Source organism: Haematobia irritans, chromosome 1 (genome assembly GCF_050003625.1).
Source record: "Haematobia irritans isolate KBUSLIRL chromosome 1, ASM5000362v1, whole genome shotgun sequence".
Lineage (NCBI taxonomy): Eukaryota > Metazoa > Arthropoda > Insecta > Diptera > Muscidae > Haematobia > Haematobia irritans.
The window spans coordinates 35,694,365-35,714,992 of NC_134397.1; the positions used below are offsets into that span (position 1 = coordinate 35,694,365).

The 20,628-nt window shown below is 34.2% G+C and overlaps 14 non-coding genes and 9 pseudogenes across 14 annotated transcripts; 18 read left to right on the forward strand and 5 right to left on the reverse strand.

Annotated features, from left to right (window-relative positions):
- Positions 1–769: 769 nt before the first annotated feature.
- On the forward strand, positions 770–887 carry LOC142222738 (5S ribosomal RNA; annotated as a pseudogene).
- Positions 888–1,263: 376 nt separating this feature from the next.
- On the forward strand, positions 1,264–1,382 carry LOC142222888 (5S ribosomal RNA). The gene has a single exon (XR_012718478.1). It is a non-coding gene; the product is annotated as a 5S ribosomal RNA (ribosomal RNA).
- Positions 1,383–1,784: 402 nt separating this feature from the next.
- LOC142222745 (5S ribosomal RNA) lies at positions 1,785–1,903 on the forward strand (annotated as a pseudogene).
- Positions 1,904–2,294: 391 nt separating this feature from the next.
- Positions 2,295–2,413, forward strand: LOC142222882 (5S ribosomal RNA). Its single transcript, XR_012718474.1, has one exon. It is a non-coding gene; the product is annotated as a 5S ribosomal RNA (ribosomal RNA).
- A 400-nt stretch (positions 2,414–2,813) lies between these two features.
- LOC142222760 (5S ribosomal RNA) lies at positions 2,814–2,932 on the forward strand (annotated as a pseudogene).
- A 151-nt stretch (positions 2,933–3,083) lies between these two features.
- On the reverse strand, positions 3,084–3,190 carry LOC142222815 (U6 spliceosomal RNA). The gene has a single exon (XR_012718412.1). It is a non-coding gene; the product is annotated as a U6 spliceosomal RNA (small nuclear RNA).
- A 2,793-nt stretch (positions 3,191–5,983) lies between these two features.
- Positions 5,984–6,102, forward strand: LOC142222761 (5S ribosomal RNA; annotated as a pseudogene).
- Positions 6,103–6,253: 151 nt separating this feature from the next.
- Positions 6,254–6,360, reverse strand: LOC142222816 (U6 spliceosomal RNA). The gene has a single exon (XR_012718413.1). It is a non-coding gene; the product is annotated as a U6 spliceosomal RNA (small nuclear RNA).
- A 2,361-nt stretch (positions 6,361–8,721) lies between these two features.
- On the forward strand, positions 8,722–8,840 carry LOC142222694 (5S ribosomal RNA). Its single transcript, XR_012718362.1, has one exon. It is a non-coding gene; the product is annotated as a 5S ribosomal RNA (ribosomal RNA).
- Positions 8,841–9,226: 386 nt separating this feature from the next.
- Positions 9,227–9,345, forward strand: LOC142222675 (5S ribosomal RNA). Its single transcript, XR_012718344.1, has one exon. It is a non-coding gene; the product is annotated as a 5S ribosomal RNA (ribosomal RNA).
- Positions 9,346–9,747: 402 nt separating this feature from the next.
- LOC142222686 (5S ribosomal RNA) lies at positions 9,748–9,866 on the forward strand. The gene has a single exon (XR_012718355.1). It is a non-coding gene; the product is annotated as a 5S ribosomal RNA (ribosomal RNA).
- Positions 9,867–10,247: 381 nt separating this feature from the next.
- On the forward strand, positions 10,248–10,366 carry LOC142222762 (5S ribosomal RNA; annotated as a pseudogene).
- A 151-nt stretch (positions 10,367–10,517) lies between these two features.
- LOC142222817 (U6 spliceosomal RNA) lies at positions 10,518–10,624 on the reverse strand. Its single transcript, XR_012718414.1, has one exon. It is a non-coding gene; the product is annotated as a U6 spliceosomal RNA (small nuclear RNA).
- A 2,361-nt stretch (positions 10,625–12,985) lies between these two features.
- On the forward strand, positions 12,986–13,104 carry LOC142222750 (5S ribosomal RNA; annotated as a pseudogene).
- Positions 13,105–13,490: 386 nt separating this feature from the next.
- On the forward strand, positions 13,491–13,609 carry LOC142222698 (5S ribosomal RNA). Its single transcript, XR_012718366.1, has one exon. It is a non-coding gene; the product is annotated as a 5S ribosomal RNA (ribosomal RNA).
- Positions 13,610–14,011: 402 nt separating this feature from the next.
- Positions 14,012–14,130, forward strand: LOC142222695 (5S ribosomal RNA). The gene has a single exon (XR_012718363.1). It is a non-coding gene; the product is annotated as a 5S ribosomal RNA (ribosomal RNA).
- Positions 14,131–14,511: 381 nt separating this feature from the next.
- On the forward strand, positions 14,512–14,629 carry LOC142222794 (5S ribosomal RNA; annotated as a pseudogene).
- Positions 14,630–14,780: 151 nt separating this feature from the next.
- Positions 14,781–14,887, reverse strand: LOC142222818 (U6 spliceosomal RNA). The gene has a single exon (XR_012718415.1). It is a non-coding gene; the product is annotated as a U6 spliceosomal RNA (small nuclear RNA).
- Positions 14,888–17,249: 2,362 nt separating this feature from the next.
- On the forward strand, positions 17,250–17,367 carry LOC142222739 (5S ribosomal RNA; annotated as a pseudogene).
- Positions 17,368–17,753: 386 nt separating this feature from the next.
- LOC142222709 (5S ribosomal RNA) lies at positions 17,754–17,872 on the forward strand. The gene has a single exon (XR_012718377.1). It is a non-coding gene; the product is annotated as a 5S ribosomal RNA (ribosomal RNA).
- A 391-nt stretch (positions 17,873–18,263) lies between these two features.
- On the forward strand, positions 18,264–18,382 carry LOC142222696 (5S ribosomal RNA). The gene has a single exon (XR_012718364.1). It is a non-coding gene; the product is annotated as a 5S ribosomal RNA (ribosomal RNA).
- Positions 18,383–18,763: 381 nt separating this feature from the next.
- LOC142222763 (5S ribosomal RNA) lies at positions 18,764–18,882 on the forward strand (annotated as a pseudogene).
- Positions 18,883–19,033: 151 nt separating this feature from the next.
- LOC142222819 (U6 spliceosomal RNA) lies at positions 19,034–19,140 on the reverse strand. The gene has a single exon (XR_012718416.1). It is a non-coding gene; the product is annotated as a U6 spliceosomal RNA (small nuclear RNA).
- Positions 19,141–20,628: the final 1,488 nt, after the last annotated feature.

Here is a 20,628-nt window from a genome sequence, read left to right on the forward strand (position 1 = left end):
TTTTGTTGGCATTGTTGAACTATTTTATATTAATTTTTTTCTGCAGATTGTCTCTATGTTATAAGCTTTGTAAAATAACGTGTGTTGTTGGCATTTCCCAACCTTTTTATACAAATATTTATCGTTTCCCACCACATTAAGCTATAGCCTTCAATGTCTATCACACAATAAAGAATATACCATTTTTGGTAGATGTCTACCAAAAATATGTGGCAACCTTGCTTTCGACATGTCTGCAAATGGACCCCAAGAGGATCAATTTTCCGATTTGGCAACATTAAAAAAAAGTCCACTTGACCTTAACGTTGTCAGTGGAAGACATTGTATTTTTTGCATGGTGACTTATTATATCATCATGTCGAAAATTCGTAATAACTACCTATTACGGTAACAATAACAGCTGTTGCTAAAATTTTGCATACATTCGTTGCAAATAGTAACCAATATTTAAAAGTTTTTCCTAGCTTTTCCGAGAATATGGGCTTAGATACACTTTTGGCATAGAAATTTTGAAAAAAAACTGTAGAATAAAATGTTGAACCAATTTAATTCTCTTAGGAAAATTTAATGACCTGGAAAAGTTGACAACTAAAAATCGTATAACTTGTTTCTTCTGGTTTTGTTTTCACAGGGGCGTAGCATTTAAACCAAAATATTCATAACATCAACCTCAACATTGAACTAAAACAAACGTCATTCATTTGATTCCAATTGAACGTATTCCATACCGCTAATTGATGATAAGATATCAAAATTTCAATCTTCTTTCGCCAACGACCATACCACGCTGAGTACATCGGTTCTCGTCCGATCACCGAAATTAAGCAGCGTCGGGCGCGGTTAGTACTTAGATGGGGACCGCTTGGGAACACCGCGTGTTGTTGGCATCGTCAAAATTTTTATACCAATTTCCATGATTTCACGTTTTGCTTGTATTTTTATACATCCCTTGTAAATAACAACTATATTCGATCATTTGTAGCTTTTTGAAGGAAATGGAAAGAGAAATATATAACAGCAAGTCTTATGGAATGGCATTTTGAACTAATTCCTTAATTTTAAAAACTTAAAAATGTTGGAAATTATGCGAAAAATATTATGAATTCCAATTATAGGCTTCATTATAGTTTCTTTCGACATAGCTTAAAAAGTTTTAAAACGTAAACATCATTGTTGAAGCAAAAGTACCCAATAAGCTATTCAATTGTAATTAAAACAATTTCTCTAGTTGATGATATGGAGTCAAATAGTCAAGCATCTCTCGCCAACGACCATACCACGCTGAGTACATCGGTTCTCGTCCGATCACCGAAATTAAGCAGCGTCGGGCGCGGTTAGTACTTAGATGGAGGACCGCTTGGGAACACCGCGTGTTGTTGGCATTGTCCAATTTTTTATATAAATTTCTATCGTTTCGCTTTTTGCTTATAATTTTATACATTACTTGTACATAACAACTATATTCGTTGATTTCGAGATTTTTGAAGGAAATGGAAATCGATGTACTTTTGCATAGAAATATATAACAACAAGTCTTATGGAATGGCATTTTGAACTAATTCCTTAATTTTTAAAACTTAAAAATGTTGGAAATTATGCGAAAAATATTATGAATTCCCATTATAGGCTTCATTATAGTTTCTTTCGACATAGCTTAAAAAGTTTTAAAACTGTCCTTAACGTAAACATCATTGTTGAAGCAAAAGTACCCAATAAGCTATTCAATTGTAATTAAAACAATTTCTCTAGTTGATGATATGAAGTCAAATAGTCAAGCATCTCTCGCCAACGACCATACCACGCTGAGTACATCGGTTCTCGTCCGATCACCGAAATTAAGCAGCGTCGGGCGCGGTTAGTACTTAGATGAGGTACCGCTTGGGAACACCGCGTGTTGTTGGCATTGTCCAATTTTTTATATAAATTTCTATCGTTTCGCTTTTTGCTTATAATTTTATACATTACTTGTACATAACAACTATATTCGTTGATTTCGAGATTTTTGAAGGAAATGGAAATCGATGTACTTTTGCATAGAAATATATAACAACAAGTCTTATGGAATGGCATTTTGAACTAATTCCTTAATTTTTTAAACTTAAAAATGTTGGAAATTATGCGAAAAATATTATGAATTCCCATTATAGGCTTCATTATAGTTTCTTTCGACATAGCTTAAAAAGTTTTAAAACTGTCCTTAACGTAAACATCATTGTTGAAGCAAAAGTATTTCAATTGTAATTAAAACAATTTCTCTAGTTGATGATATGAAGTCAAATAGTCAAGCATCTCTCGCCAACGACCATACCACGCTGAGTACATCGGTTCTCGTCCGATCACCGAAATTAAGCAGCGTCGGGCGCGGTTAGTACTTAGATGGGGGACCGCTTGGGAACACCGCGTGTTGTTGGCATTGTCCAATTTTTTATATAAATTTCTATCGTTTCGCTTTTTGCTTATATTTTTATGCATTACTTGTACATAACAACTATATTCGTTGATTTCGAGATTTTTGAAGGAAGTGGAAATCGATGTACTTTTGCATAGAAATGTTTAAAAATAATTCATATAGAATAACAGTTTGAACAAATTCCTTAATTTTTAAAACTTAAAAATATTGGAAATTATGCGGATACAATTATGAATTCCTTTTCGGCTGCATTATAGTTTCTTTTGACATAGATTAAAAAGTTTTAAAACTGTCCTTAACGTAAACATAATTGATGAAGCAAAAATACCTATTAAGTTATTTAATTCCAATTGAAACAATTCCTTTAGTTGATGATATGAAGTCAAATAGTCAACAATCTCTCGCCAACGACCGTACCACGCTGAGTACATCGGTTCTCGTCCGATCACCGAAATTAAGCAGCGTCAGGCGCGGTTAGTACTTTGATGGTGGACCGCTTGGGAACACCGTGTGTTGTTGGCATTGTTCAACTATTTTATATTAATCTTTTGCATATTGTCACAAGCGTTGTGAAATAGCTTTCTTTGAACTATATATGTTTGTAAAGAAAAGTAACCGTGGAAAAAATGAAAATTTTGCACTATGTCCATCCACAAGAGGGAAAAATAATGTAAAAAATGTGGAACGCTTCACGATTTTGCGTGTCATCCTTGCGCAGGGGCCATGCTAATCTTCTCTGTATCGTTCCAATTTTAGTATATGTTCTGCCGAAGCAAGAACGGAGTTCAGTATTTAATTTTCCTACTTATACGTAACTTTAAAGAAAAAACATATGGGAATTATCTCGGTGCAAACACTTTATTTTCGAAATCGTATTACAAGGTATGAAGCTAACTTTTCATACAAAAGGGTAATTTAAAACATTTAAAAACGTGAAGTGTTCTTTGTCTGTATTCCACTGATCTTAGTACCTGAAACAATGTCTTAAGGATGAATTGTATCTATTTATAGACTGTCTACCAAAGATATATCAGATTTAGATAGCCATTAATGCGCAAACAACTTCATCGCTTCTTTTAAGCGTGAATTTGTATCTATTTTTAAACCATAAGCCGAATTTTTTGGTGATTTCCAATTAACAGGAATGTACTGTTTTTGTTTATTATAAAATCTATTAACATTAGAAATATCAATCAATTAGTATAATACAAGTAGCAGTTTTCGCTAATGTCTCCACTGCTTCTGTAAAATCTGGTTCATACTTTAGCTGATTGTTTTCCAAAATACTTGCAATTATCAGAGTCGATTCTATTTTCATGCGCCTTATATTTCAATGAACTTGTACTTGCTTTACTTTCAAACTTCTCCGAACTGACTTTTTTTAAGTATTCCCCGTCTTTTGTTTTAAAAATATCTCCCCAGTTCTTCACAGATAGTTAGATATTACATTGGCCAACGAACTCTTTTTGAATGTGATCCCATATTCCTTTGGGGGAAGGTTAATCCGTTACTTCTGTATCCACGTTATGTACACAGTTTTCAACATACCAAATCGTATTTCTTTACATGGTTACTTGTTATACCACCATACCAAATATTCGTAATAAGTACCTATTACGGAGTATTGTAAACGAAATGTATGAGCATCAAATGTAATGAGACAGCACATTGCCTTCTTAATAAAGAATTCATTAGCAACATCGACAGCTTCTGCTACCTAGGCAGCGTGATTACAGCAGACGGCGGCACTGATGACGATGTAAATTCTCGGATACAGAAAGCAAGAAACTCTTACCACGAGCTCCGATATATGGAAATCAAATAATCTTACACCGAAAACCTAAATAAACATATATAATGTATGCGTTAAAACTGTGCTATTGTATGGATCCTAGACCTGGCTTGTAACCTACAGGGTCAAGCAGAAACTACATGCTTTTAGCAACAGATGTATTCGCAATATTCAAAAAATTTGGTGGCCACGTAATATATCCAACAAGGCACATTTCGAAATGGCCGATCAAGACATTATAAATAAACAAATTAAAATGAAAAAGTAGAACTGGTTGGGGCACAACATTCGAAAGACATATGATGAAATATGTCACGACACCCTCGAATGGAGTTCTCAAGAATCAAGGAGGAGAGGCAGACCAAAGAAAAACTGGAGGCAAACAATTTTCAACGAGACTGGCAAATCTTTTGCCCACCTACGCTACATCTCAGCGGAAAGAGGCCGATGGAGATTCTTTGTACACAGCCTATTAATTATTAATAAATAAAATTATGTTTTTTTTACTACATTGAATACATTGGTTCTTGTGCGATTAGCGTGGTTGGAACTTACGTACAGGACCTCTTTGGAACACCGCGTTTTGTTGGCATTGTTCAACTATTTTATATTAATTTTTTCTGCAGATTGTCTCTATGTTATAAGCTTTGTAAAATAACGTGTGTTGTTGGCATCTCCCAACCTTTTTATACAAATATTTATCGTTTCCCACCACATTAAGCTATAGCCTTCAATGTCTATCACACAATAAAGAATATACCATTTTTGGTAGATGTATACCAAAAATATGTGGCAACCTTGCTTTCGACATGTCTGCAAATGGACCCCAAGAGGATCAATTTTCCGATTTGGCAACATTAAAAAAAAGACCACTTGACCTTAACGTTGTCAGTGGAAGACATTGTATTTTTTGCATGGTGACTTATTATATCATCATGTCGAAAATTCGTAATAACTACCTATTACGGTAACAATAACAGCTGTTGCTAAAATTTTGCATACATTCGTTGCAAATAGTAACCAATATTTAAAAGTTTTTCCTAGCTTTTCCGAGAATATGGACTTTTGGCATAGAAATTTTGAAAAAAAACTGTAGAATAAAATGTTGAACCAATTTAATTCTCTTAGGAAAATTTAATGAGATGGAAAAGTTGACAACTAAAAATCGTATAACTTATTTCTTTTGATTTTGTTTTCACAGGGGCGTAGCATTTAAACCAAAATATTCATAACATCAACCTCAACATTGAACTAAAACAAACGTCATCCATTTGATTCCAATTGAACGTATTCCATACCGCTAATTGATGATAAGATATCAAAATTTCAATCTTCTTTCGCCAACGACCATACCACGCTGAGTACATCGGTTCTCGTCATTGTCCAATTTTTTATATAAATTTCTATCGTTTCGCTTTTTGCTTATAATTTTATACATTACTTGTACATAACAACTATATTCGTTGATTTCGAGATTTTTGAAGGAAATGGAAATCGATGTACTTTTGCATAGAAATATATAACAACAAGTCTTATGGAATGGCATTTTGAACTAATTCCTTAATTTTTAAAACTTAAAAATGTTGGAAATTATGCGAAAAATATTATGAATTCCCATTATAGGCTTCATTATAGTTTCTTTCGACATAGCTTAAAAAGTTTTAAAACTGTCCTTAACGTAAACATCATTGTTGAAGCAAAAGTACCCAATAAGCTATTCAATTGTAATTAAAACAATTCCTTTAGTTGATGATATGAAGTCAAATAGTCAACAATCTCTCGCCAACGACCGTACCACGCTGAGTACATCGGTTCTCGTCCGATCACCGAAATTAAGCAGCGTCAGGCGCGGTTAGTACTTTGATGGTGGACCGCTTGGGAACACCGTGTGTTGTTGGCATTGTTCAACTATTTTATATTAATCTTTTGCATATTGTCACAAGCCTTGTGAAATAGCTTTCTTTGAACTATATATGTTTGTAAAGAAAAGTAACCGTGGAAAAAATGAAAATTTTGCACTATGTCCATCCACAAGAGGGAAAAATAATGTAAAAAATGTGGAACGCTTCACGATTTTGCGTGTCATCCTTGCGCAGGGGCCATGCTAATCTTCTCTGTATCGTTCCAATTTTAGTATATGTTCTGCCGAAGCAAGAACGGAGTTCAGTATTTAATTTTCCTACTTATACGTAACTTTAAAGAAAAAACATATGGGAATTATCTCGGTGCAAACACTTTATTTTCGAAATCGTATTACAAGGTATGAAGCTAACTTTTCATACAAAAGGGTAATTTAAAACATTTAAAAACGTGAAGTGTTCTTTGTCTGTATTCCACTGATCTTAGTACCTGAAACAATGTCTTAAGGATGAATTGTATCTATTTATAGACTGTCTACCAAAGATATATCAGATTTAGATAGCCATTAATGCGCAAACAACTTCATCGCTTCTTTTAAGCGTGAATTTGTATCTATTTTTAAACCATAAGCCGAATTTTTTGGTGATTTCCAATTAACAGGAATGTACTGTTTTTGTTTATTATAAAATCTATTAACATTAGAAATATCAATCAATTAGTATAATACAAGTAGCAGTTTTCGCTAATGTCTCCACTGCTTCTGTAAAATCTGGTTCATACTTTAGCTGATTGTTTTCCAAAATACTTGCAATTATCAGAGTCGATTCTATTTTCATGCGCCTTATATTTCAATGAACTTGTACTTGCTTTACTTTCAAACTTCTCCGAACTGACTTTTTTTAAGTATTCCCCGTCTTTTGTTTTAAAAATATCTCCCCAGTTCTTCACAGATAGTTAGATATTACATTGGCCAACGAACTCTTTTTGAATGTGATCCCATATTCCTTTGGGGGAAGGTTAATCCGTTACTTCTGTATCCACGTTATGTACACAGTTTTCAACATACCAAATCGTATTTCTTTACATGGTTACTTGTTATACCACCATACCAAATATTCGTAATAAGTACCTATTACGGAGTATTGTAAACGAAATGTATGAGCATCAAATGTAATGAGACAGCACATTGCCTTCTTAATAAAGAATTCATTAGCAACATCGACAGCTTCTGCTACCTAGGCAGCGTGATTACAGCAGACGGCGGCACTGATGACGATGTAAATTCTCGGATACAGAAAGCAAGAAACTCTTACCACGAGCTCCGATATATGGAAATCAAATAATCTTACACCGAAAACCTAAATAAACATATATAATGTATGCGTTAAAACTGTGCTATTGTATGGATCCTAGACCTGGCTTGTAACCTACAGGGTCAAGCAGAAACTACATGCTTTTAGCAACAGATGTATTCGCAATATTCAAAAAATTTGGTGGCCACGTAATATATCCAACAAGGCACATTTCGAAATGGCCGATCAAGACATTATAAATAAACAAATTAAAATGAAAAAGTAGAACTGGTTGGGGCACAACATTCGAAAGACATATGATGAAATATGTCACGACACCCTCGAATGGAGTTCTCAAGAATCAAGGAGGAGAGGCAGACCAAAGAAAAACTGGAGGCAAACAATTTTCAACGAGACTGGCAAATCTTTTGCCCACCTACGCTACATCTCAGCGGAAAGAGGCCGATGGAGATTCTTTGTACACAGCCTATTAATTATTAATAAATAAAATTATGTTTTTTTTACTACATTGAATACATTGGTTCTTGTGCGATTAGCGTGGTTGGAACTTACGTACAGGACCTCTTTGGAACACCGCGTTTTGTTGGCATTGTTCAACTATTTTATATTAATTTTTTCTGCAGATTGTCTCTATGTTATAAGCTTTGTAAAATAACGTGTGTTGTTGGCATCTCCCAACCTTTTTATACAAATATTTATCGTTTCCCACCACATTAAGCTATAGCCTTCAATGTCTATCACACAATAAAGAATATACCATTTTTGGTAGATGTCTACCAAAAATATGTGGCAACCTTGCTTTCGACATGTCTGCAAATGGACCCCAAGAGGATCAATTTTCCGATTTGGCAACATTAAAAAAAAGTCCACTTGACCTTAACGTTGTCAGTGGAAGACATTGTATTTTTTGCATGGTGACTTATTATATCATCATGTCGAAAATTCGTAATAACTACCTATTACGGTAACAATAACAGCTGTTGCTAAAATTTTGCATACATTCGTTGCAAATAGTAACCAATATTTAAAAGTTTTTCCTAGCTTTTCCGAGAATATGGACTTAGATACACTTTTGGCATAGAAATTTTGAAAAAAAACTGTAGAATAAAATGTTGAACCAATTTAATTCTCTTAGGAAAATTTAATGACCTGGAAAAGTTGACAACTAAAAATCGTATAACTTATTTCTTTTGGTTTTGTTTTCACAAGGGCGTAGCATTTAAACCAAAATATTCATAACATCAACCTCAACATTGAACTAAAACAAACGTCATTCATTTGATTCCAATTGAACGTATTCCATACCGCTAATTGATGATAAGATATCAAAATTTCAATCTTCTTTCGCCAACGACCATACCACGCTGAGTACATCGGTTCTCGTCCGATCACCGAAATTAAGCAGCGTCGGGCGCGGTTAGTACTTAGATGGTGGACCGCTTGGGAACACCGCGTGTTGTTGGCATCGTCAAAATTTTTATACCAATTTCCATGATTTCACGTTTTGCTTGTATTTTTATACATCCCCTGTAAATAACAACTATATTCGATCATTTGTAGCTTTTTGAAGGAAATGGAAATAGAAATATATAACAACAAGTCTTATGGAATGGCATTTTGAACTAATTCCTTAATTTTTAAAACTTAAAAATGTTGGAAATTATGCGAAAAATATTATGAATTCCAATTATAGGCTTCATTATAGTTTCTTTCGAAATAGCTTAAAAAGTTTTAAAACTGTCCTTAACGTAAACATCATTGTTGAAGCAAAAGTACCCAATAAGCTATTCAATTGTAATTAAAACAATTTCTCTAGTTGATGATATGGAGTCAAATAGTCAAGCATCTCTCGCCAACGACCATACCACGCTGAGTACATCGGTTCTCGTCCGATCACCGAAATTAAGCAGCGTCGGGCGCGGTTAGTACTTAGATGGGGGACCGCTTGGGAACACCGCGTGTTGTTGGCATTGTCCAATTTTTTATATAAATTTCTATCGTTTCGCTTTTTGCTTATAATTTTATACATTACTTGTACATAACAACTATATTCGTTGATTTCGAGATATTTGAAGGAAATGGAAATCGATGTACTTTTGCATAGAAATATATAACAACAAGTCTTATGGAATGGCATTTTGAACTAATTCCTTAATTTTTAAAACTTACAAATGTTGGAAATTATGCGAAAAATATTATGAATTCCCATTATAGGCTTCATTATAGTTTCTTTCGACATAGCTTAAAAAGTTTTAAAACTGTCCTTAACGTAAACATCATTGTTGAAGCAAAAGTACCCAATAAGCTATTCAATTGTAATTAAAACAATTTCTCTAGTTGATGATATGAAGTCAGATAGTCAAGCATCTCTCGCCAACGACCATACCACGCTGAGTACATCGGTTCTCGTCCGATCACCGAAATTAAGCAGCGTCGGGCGCGGTTAGTACTTAGATGGGGGACCGCTTGGGAACACCGCGTGTTGTTGGCATTGTCCAATTTTTTATATAAATTTCTATCGTTTCGCTTTTTGCTTATATTTTTATGCATTACTTGTACATAACAACTATATTCGTTGATTTCGAGATTTTTGAAGGAAGTGGAAATCGATGTACTTTTGCATAGAAATGTTTAAAAATAATTCATATAGAATAACAGTTTGAACAAATTCCTTAATTTTTAAAACTTAAAAATATTGGAAATTATGCGGATACAATTATGAATTCCTTTTCGGCTGCATTATAGTTTCTTTTGACATAGATTAAAAAGTTTTAAAACTGTCCTTAACGTAAACATAATTGATGAAGCAAAAATACCTATTAAGTTATTTAATTCCAATTGAAACAATTCCTTTAGTTGATGATATGAAGTCGCCAACGACCGTACCACGCTGAGTACATCGGTTCTCGTCCGATCACCGAAATTAAGCAGCGTCAGGCGCGGTTAGTACTTTGATGGTGGACCGCTTGGGAACACCGTGTGTTGTTGGCATTGTTCAACTATTTTATATTAATCTTTTGCATATTGTCACAAGCGTTGTGAAATAGCTTTCTTTGAACTATATATGTTTGTAAAGAAAAGTAACCGTGGAAAAAATGAAAATTTTGCACTATGTCCATCCACAAGAGGGAAAAATAATGTAAAAAATGTGGAACGCTTCACGATTTTGCGTGTCATCCTTGCGCAGGGGCCATGCTAATCTTCTCTGTATCGTTCCAATTTTAGTATATGTTCTGCCGAAGCAAGAACGGAGTTCAGTATTTAATTTTCCTACTTATACGTAACTTTAAAGAAAAAACATATGGGAATTATCTCGGTGCAAACACTTTATTTTCGAAATCGTATTACAAGGTATGAAGCTAACTTTTCATACAAAAGGGTAATTTAAAACATTTAAAAACGTGAAGTGTTCTTTGTCTGTATTCCACTGATCTTAGTACCTGAAACAATGTCTTAAGGATGAATTGTATCTATTTATAGACTGTCTACCAAAGATATATCAGATTTAGATAGCCATTAATGCGCAAACAACTTCATCGCTTCTTTTAAGCGTGAATTTGTATCTATTTTTAAACCATAAGCCGAATTTTTTGGTGATTTCCAATTAACAGGAATGTACTGTTTTTGTTTATTATAAAATCTATTAACATTAGAAATATCAATCAATTAGTATAATACAAGTAGCAGTTTTCGCTAATGTCTCCACTGCTTCTGTAAAATCTGGTTCATACTTTAGCTGATTGTTTTCCAAAATACTTGCAATTATCAGAGTCGATTCTATTTTCATGCGCCTTATATTTCAATGAACTTGTACTTGCTTTACTTTCAAACTTCTCCGAACTGACTTTTTTTAAGTATTCCCCGTCTTTTGTTTTAAAAATATCTCCCCAGTTCTTCACAGATAGTTAGATATTACATTGGCCAACGAACTCTTTTTGAATGTGATCCCATATTCCTTTGGGGGAAGGTTAATCCGTTACTTCTGTATCCACGTTATGTACACAGTTTTCAACATACCAAATCGTATTTCTTTACATGGTTACTTGTTATACCACCATACCAAATATTCGTAATAAGTACCTATTACGGAGTATTGTAAACGAAATGTATGAGCATCAAATGTAATGAGACAGCACATTGCCTTCTTAATAAAGAATTCATTAGCAACATCGACAGCTTCTGCTACCTAGGCAGCGTGATTACAGCAGACAGCGGCACTGATGACGATGTAAATTCTCGGATACAGAAAGCAAGAAACTCTTACCACGAGCTCCGATATATGGAAATCAAATAATCTTACACCGAAAACCTAAATAAACATATATAATGTATGCGTTAAAACTGTGCTATTGTATGGATCCTAGACCTGGCTTGTAACCTACAGGGTCAAGCAGAAACTACATGCTTTTAGCAACAGATGTATTCGCAATATTCAAAAAATTTGGTGGCCTCGTAATATATCCAACAAGGCACATTTCGAAATGGCCGATCAAGACATTATAAATAAGCAAATTAAAATGAAAAAGTAGAACTGGTTGAGGCACAACATTCGAAAGACATATGATGAAATATGTCACGACACCCTCGAATGGAGTTCTCAAGAATCAAGGAGGAGAGGCAGACCAAAGAAAAACTGGAGGCAAACAATTTTCAACGAGACTGGCAAATCTTTTGCCCACCTACGCTACATCTCAGCGGAAAGAGGCCGATGGAGATTCTTTGTACACAGCCTATTAATTATTAATAAATAAAATTATGTTTTTTTTACTACATTGAATACATTGGTTCTTGTGCGATTAGCGTGGTTGGAACTTACGTACAGGACCTCTTTGGAACACCGCGTTTTGTTGGCATTGTTCAACTATTTTATATTAATTTTTTCTGCAGATTGTCTCTATGTTATAAGCTTTGTAAAATAACGTGTGTTGTTGGCATCTCCCAACCTTTTTATACAAATATTTATCGTTTCCCACCACATTAAGCTATAGCCTTCAATGTCTATCACACAATAAAGAATATACCATTTTTGGTAGATGTCTACCAAAAATATGTGGCAACCTTGCTTTCGACATGTCTGCAAATGGACCCCAAGAGGATCAATTTTCCGATTTGGCAACATTAAAAAAAAGTCCACTTGACCTTAACGTTGTCAGTGGAAGACATTGTATTTTTTGCATGGTGACTTATTATATCATCATGTCGAAAATTCGTAATAACTACCTATTACGGTAACAATAACAGCTGTTGCTAAAATTTTGCATACATTCGTTGCAAATAGTAACCAATATTTAAAAGTTTTTCCTAGCTTTTCCGAGAATATGGACTTAGATACACTTTTGGCATAGAAATTTTGAAAAAAAACTGTAGAATAAAATGTTGAACCAATTTAATTCTCTTAGGAAAATTTAATGACCTGGAAAAGTTGACAACTAAAAATCGTATAACTTATTTCTTTTGGTTTTGTTTTCACAAGGGCGTAGCATTTAAACCAAAATATTCATAACATCAACCTCAACATTGAACTAAAACAAACGTCATTCATTTGATTCCAATTGAACGTATTCCATACCGCTAATTGATGATAAGATATCAAAATTTCAATCTTCTTTCGCCAACGACCATACCACGCTGAGTACATCTGTTCTCGTCCGATCACCGAAATTAAGCAGCGTCGGGCGCGGTTAGTACTTAGATGGTGGACCGCTTGGGAACACCGCGTGTTGTTGGCATCGTCAAAATTTTTATACCAATTTCCATGATTTCACGTTTTGCTTGTATTTTTATACATCCCCTGTAAATAACAACTATATTCGATCATTTGTAGCTTTTTGAAGGAAATGGAAATAGAAATATATAACAACAAGTCTTATGGAATGGCATTTTGAACTAATTCCTTAATTTTTAAAACTTAAAAATGTTGGAAATTATGCGAAAAATATTATGAATTCCAATTATAGGCTTCATTATAGTTTCTTTCGAAATAGCTTAAAAAGTTTTAAAACTGTCCTTAACGTAAACATCATTGTTGAAGCAAAAGTACCCAATAAGCTATTCAATTGTAATTAAAACAATTTCTCTAGTTGATGATATGGAGTCAAATAGTCAAGCATCTCTCGCCAACGACCATACCACGCTGAGTACATCGGTTCTCGTCCGATCACCGAAATTAAGCAGCGTCGGGCGCGGTTAGTACTTAGATGGGGGACCGCTTGGGAACACCGCGTGTTGTTGGCATTGTCCAATTTTTTATATAAATTTCTATCGTTTCGCTTTTTGCTTATAATTTTATACATTACTTGTACATAACAACTATATTCGTTGATTTCGAGATTTTTGAAGGAAATGGAAATCGATGTACTTTTGCATAGAAATATATAACAACAAGTCTTATGGAATGGCATTTTGAACTAATTCCTTAATTTTTAAAACTTACAAATGTTGGAAATTATGCGAAAAATATTATGAATTCCCATTATAGGCTTCATTATAGTTTCTTTCGACATAGCTTAAAAAGTTTTAAAACTGTCCTTAACGTAAACATCATTGTTGAAGCAAAAGTACCCAATAAGCTATTCAATTGTAATTAAAACAATTTCTCTAGTTGATGATATGAAGTCAGATAGTCAAGCATCTCTCGCCAACGACCATACCACGCTGAGTACATCGGTTCTCGTCCGATCACCGAAATTAAGCAGCGTCGGGCGCGGTTAGTACTTAGATGGTGGACCGCTTGGGAACACCGCGTGTTGTTGGCATTGTCCAATTTTTTATATAAATTTCTATCGTTTCGCTTTTTGCTTATATTTTTATGCATTACTTGTACATAACAACTATATTCGTTGATTTCGAGATTTTTGAAGGAAGTGGAAATCGATGTACTTTTGCATAGAAATGTTTAAAAATAATTCATATAGAATAACAGTTTGAACAAATTCCTTAATTTTTAAAACTTAAAAATATTGGAAATTATGCGGATACAATTATGAATTCCTTTTCGGCTGCATTATAGTTTCTTTTGACATAGATTAAAAAGTTTTAAAACTGTCCTTAACGTAAACATAATTGATGAAGCAAAAATACCTATTAAGTTATTTAATTCCAATTGAAACAATTCCTTTAGTTGATGATATGAAGTCGCCAACGACCTACCACGCTGAGTACATCGGTTCTCGTCCGATCACCGAAATTAAGCAGCGTCAGGCGCGGTTAGTACTTTGATGGTGGACCGCTTGGGAACACCGTGTGTTGTTGGCATTGTTCAACTATTTTATATTAATCTTTTGCATATTGTCACAAGCGTTGTGAAATAGCTTTCTTTGAACTATATATGTTTGTAAAGAAAAGTAACCGTGGAAAAAATGAAAATTTTGCACTATGTCCATCCACAAGAGGGAAAAATAATGTAAAAAATGTGGAACGCTTCACGATTTTGCGTGTCATCCTTGCGCAGGGGCCATGCTAATCTTCTCTGTATCGTTCCAATTTTAGTATATGTTCTGCCGAAGCAAGAACGGAGTTCAGTATTTAATTTTCCTACTTATACGTAACTTTAAAGAAAAAACATATGGGAATTATCTCGGTGCAAACACTTTATTTTCGAAATCGTATTACAAGGTATGAAGCTAACTTTTCATACAAAAGGGTAATTTAAAACATTTAAAAACGTGAAGTGTTCTTTGTCTGTATTCCACTGATCTTAGTACCTGAAACAATGTCTTAAGGGTGAATTGTATCTATTTATAGACTGTCTACCAAAGATATATCAGATTTAGATAGCCATTAATGCGCAAACAACTTCATCGCTTCTTTTAAGCGTGAATTTGTATCTATTTTTAAACCATAAGCCGAATTTTTTGGTGATTTCCAATTAACAGGAATGTACTGTTTTTGTTTATTATAAAATCTATTAACATTAGAAATATCAATCAATTAGTATAATACAAGTAGCAGTTTTCGCTAATGTCTCCACTGCTTCTGTAAAATCTGGTTCATACTTTAGCTGATTGTTTTCCAAAATACTTGCAATTATCAGAGTCGATTCTATTTTCATGCGCCTTATATTTCAATGAACTTGTACTTGCTTTACTTTCAAACTTCTCCGAACTGACTTTTTTTAAGTATTCCCCGTCTTTTGTTTTAAAAATATCTCCCCAGTTCTTCACAGATAGTTAGATATTACATTGGCCAACGAACTCTTTTTGAATGTGATCCCATATTCCTTTGGGGGAAGGTTAATCCGTTACTTCTGTATCCACGTTATGTACACAGTTTTCAACATACCAAATCGTATTTCTTTACATGGTTACTTGTTATACCACCATACCAAATATTCGTAATAAGTACCTATTACGGAGTATTGTAAACGAAATGTATGAGCATCAAATGTAATGAGACAGCACATTGCCTTCTTAATAAAGAATTCATTAGCAACATCGACAGCTTCTGCTACCTAGGCAGCGTGATTACAGCAGACGGCGGCACTGATGACGATGTAAATTCTCGAATACAGAAAGCAAGAACCTCTTACCACGAGCTCCGATATATGGAAATCAAATAATCTTACACCGAAAACCAAAATAAACATATATAATGTATGCGTTAAAACTGTGCTATTGTATGGATCCTAGACCTGGCTTGTAACCTACAGGGTCAAGCAGAAACTACATGCTTTTAGCAACAGATGTATTCGCAATATTCAAAAAATTTGGTGGCCACGTAATATATCCAACAAGGCACATTTCGAAATGGCCGATCAAGACATTATAAATAAACAAATTAAAATGAAAAAGTAGAACTGGTTGGGGCACAACATTCGAAAGACATATGATGAAATATGTCACGACACCCTCGAATGGAGTTCTCAAGAATCAAGGAGGAGAGGCAGACCAAAGAAAAACTGGAGGCAAACAATTTTCAACGAGACTGGCAAATCTTTTGCCCACCTACGCTACATCTCAGCGGAAAGAGGCCGATGGAGATTCTTTGTACACAGCCTATTAATTATTAATAAATAAAATTATGTTTTTTTTTACTACATTGAATACATTGGTTCTTGTGCGATTAGCGTGGTTGGAACTTACGTACAGGACCTCTTTGGAACACCGCGTTTTGTTGGCATTGTTGAACTATTTTATATTAATTTTTTCTGCAGATTGTCTCTATGTTATAAGCTTTGTAAAATAACGTGTGTTGTTGGCATTTCCCAACCTTTTTATACAAATATTTATCGTTTCCCACCACATTAAGCTATAGCCTTCAATGTCTATCACACAATAAAGAATATACCATTTTTGGTAGATGTCTACCAAAAATATGTGGCAACCTTGCTTTCGACATGTCTGCAAATGGACCCCAAGAGGATCAATTTTCCGATTTGGCAACATTAAAAAAAAGTCCACTTGACCTTAACGTTGTCAGTGGAAGACATTGTATTTTTTGCATGGTGACTTATTATATCATCATGTCGAAAATTGGTAATAACTACCTATTACGGTAACAATAACAGCTGTTGCTAAAATTTTGCATACATTCGTTGCAAATAGTAACCAATATTTAAAAGTTTTTCCTAGCTTTTCCGAGAATATGGACTTAGATACACTTTTGGCATAGAAATTTTGAAAAAAAACTGTAGAATAAAATGTTGAACCAATTTAATTCTCTTAGGAAAATTTAATGACCTGGAAAAGTTGACAACTAAAAATCGTATAACTTATTTCTTTTGGTTTTGTTTTCACAGGGGCGTAGCATTTAAACCAAAATATTCATAACATCAACCTCAACATTGAACTAAAACAAACGTCATTCATTTGATTCCAATTGAACGTATTCCATACCGCTAATTGATGATAAGATATCAAAATTTCAATCTTCTTTCGCCAACGACCATACCACGCTGAGTACATCGGTTCTCGTCCGATCACCGAAATTAAGCAGCGTCGGGCGCGGTTAGTACTTAGATGGGGACCGCTTGGGAACACCGCGTGTTGTTGGCATCGTCAAAATTTTTATACCAATTTCCATGATTTCACGTTTTGCTTGTATTTTTATACATCCCTTGTAAATAACAACTATATTCGATCATTTGTAGCTTTTTGAAGGAAATGGAAATAGAAATATATAACAACAAGTCTTATGGAATGGCATTTTGAACTAATTCCTTAATTTTTAAAACTTAAAAATGTTGGAAATTATGCGAAAAATATTATGAATTCCAATTATAGGCTTCATTATAGTTTCTTTCGACATAGCTTAAAAAGTTTTAAAACTGTCCTTAACGTAAACATCATTGTTGAAGCAAAAGTACACAATAAGCTATTCAATTGTAATCAAAACAATTTCTCTAGTTGATGATATGGAGTCAAATAGTCAAGCATCTCTCGCCAACGACCATACCACGCTGAGTACATCGGTTCTCGTCCGATCACCGAAATTAAGCAGCGTCGGGCGCGGTTAGTACTTAGATGGGGGACCGCTTGGGAACACCGCGTGTTGTTGGCATTGTCCAATTTTTTATATAAATTTCTATCGTTTCGCTTTTTGCTTATAATTTTATACATTACTTGTACATAACAACTATATTCGTTGATTTCGAGATTTTTGAAGGAAATGGAAATCGATGTACTTTTGCATAGAAATATATAACAACAAGTCTTATGGAATGGCATTTTGAACTAATTCCTTAATTTTTTAAACTTAAAAATGTTGGAAATTATGCGAAAAATATTATGAATTCCCATTATAGGCTTCATTATAGTTTCTTTCGACATAGCTTAAAAAGTTTTAAAACTGTCCTTAACGTAAACATCATTGTTGAAGCAAAAGTATTTCAATTGTAATTAAAACAATTTCTCTAGTTGATGATATGAAGTCAAATAGTCAAGCATCTCTCGCCAACGACCATACCACGCTGAGTACATCGGTTCTCGTCCGATCACCGAAATTAAGCAGCGTCGGGCGCGGTTAGTACTTAGATGGTGGACCGCTTGGGAACACCGCGTGTTGTTGGCATTGTCCAATTTTTTATATAAATTTCTATCGTTTCGCTTTTTGCTTATATTTTTATGCATTACTTGTACATAACAACTATATTCGTTGATTTCGAGATTTTTGAAGGAAGTGGAAATCGATGTACTTTTGCATAGAAATGTTTAAAAATAATTTATATAGAATAACAGTTTGAACAAATTCCTTAATTTTTAAAACTTAAAAATATTGGAAATTATGCGGATACAATTATGAATTCCTTTTCGGCTGCATTATAGTTTCTTTTGACATAGATTAAAAAGTTTTAAAACTGTCCTTAACGTAAACATAATTGATGAAGCAAAAATACCTATTAAGTTATTTAATTCCAATTGAAACAATTCCTTTAGTTGATGATATGAAGTCGCCAACGACCGTACCACGCTGAGTACATCGGTTCTCGTCCGATCACCGAAATTAAGCAGCGTCAGGCGCGGTTAGTACTTTGATGGTGGACCGCTTGGGAACACCGTGTGTTGTTGGCATTGTTCAACTATTTTATATTAATCTTTTGCATATTGTCACAAGCGTTGTGAAATAGCTTTCTTTGAACTATATATGTTTGTAAAGAAAAGTAACCGTGGAAAAAATGAAAATTTTGCACTATGTCCATCCACAAGAGGGAAAAATAATGTAAAAAATGTGGAACGCTTCACGATTTTGCGTGTCATCCTTGCGCAGGGGCCATGCTAATCTTCTCTGTATCGTTCCAATTTTAGTATATGTTCTGCCGAAGCAAGAACGGAGTTCAGTATTTAATTTTCCTACTTATACGTAACTTTAAAGAAAAACATATGGGAATTATCTCGGTGCAAACACTTTATTTTCGAAATCGTATTACAAGGTATGAAGCTAACTTTTCATACAAAAGGGTAATTTAAAACATTTAAAAACGTGAGGTGTTCTTTGTCTGTATTCCACTGATCTTAATACCTGAAACAATGTCTTAAGGGTGAATTGTATCTATTTATAGACTGTCTACCAAAGATATATCAGATTTAGATAGCCATTAATGCGCAAACAACTTCATCGCTTCTTTTAAGCGTGAATTTGTATCTATTTTTAAACCATAAGCCGAATTTTTTGGTGATTTCCAATTAACAGGAATGTACTGTTTTTGTTTATTATAAAATCTATTAACATTAGAAATATCAATCAATTAGTATAATACAAGTAGCAGTTTTCGCTAATGTCTCCACTGCTTCTGTAAAATCTGGTTCATACTTTAGCTGATTGTTTTCCAAAATACTTGCAATTATCAGAGTCGATTCTATTTTCATGCGCCTTATATTTCAATGAACTTGTACTTGCTTTACTTTCAAACTTCTCCGAACTGACTTTTTTTAAGTATTCCCCGTCTTTTGTTTTAAAAATATCTCCCCAGTTCTTCACAGATAGTTAGATATTACATTGGCCAACGAACTCTTTTTGAATGTGATCCCATATTCCTTTGGGGGAAGGTTAATCCGTTACTTCTGTATCCACGTTATGTACACAGTTTTCAACATACCAAATCGTATTTCTTTACATGGTTACTTGTTATACCACCATACCAAATATTCGTAATAAGTACCTATTACGGAGTATTGTAAACGAAATGTATGAGCATCAAATGTAATGAGACAGCACATTGCCTTCTTAATAAAGAATTCATTAGCAACATCGACAGCTTCTGCTACCTAGGCAGCGTGATTACAGCAGACGGCGGCACTGATGACGATGTAAATTCTCGAATACAGAAAGCAAGAACCTCTTACCACGAGCTCCGATATATGGAAATCAAATAATCTTACACCGAAAACCAAAATAAACATATATAATGTATGCGTTAAAACTGTGCTATTGTATGGATCCTAGACCTGGCTTGTAACCTACAGGGTCAAGCAGAAACTACATGCTTTTAGCAACAGATGTATTCGCAATATTCAAAAAATTTGGTGGCCACGTAATATATCCAACAAGGCACATTTCGAAATGGCCGATCAAGACATTATAAATAAACAAATTAAAATGAAAAAGTAGAACTGGTTGGGGCACAACATTCGAAAGACATATGATGAAATATGTCACGACACCCTCGAATGGAGTTCTCAAGAATCAAGGAGGAGAGGCAGACCAAAGAAAAACTGGAGGCAAACAATTTTCAACGAGACTGGCAAATCTTTTGCCCACCTACGCTACATCTCAGCGGAAAGAGGCCGATGGAGATTCTTTGTACACAGCCTATTAAT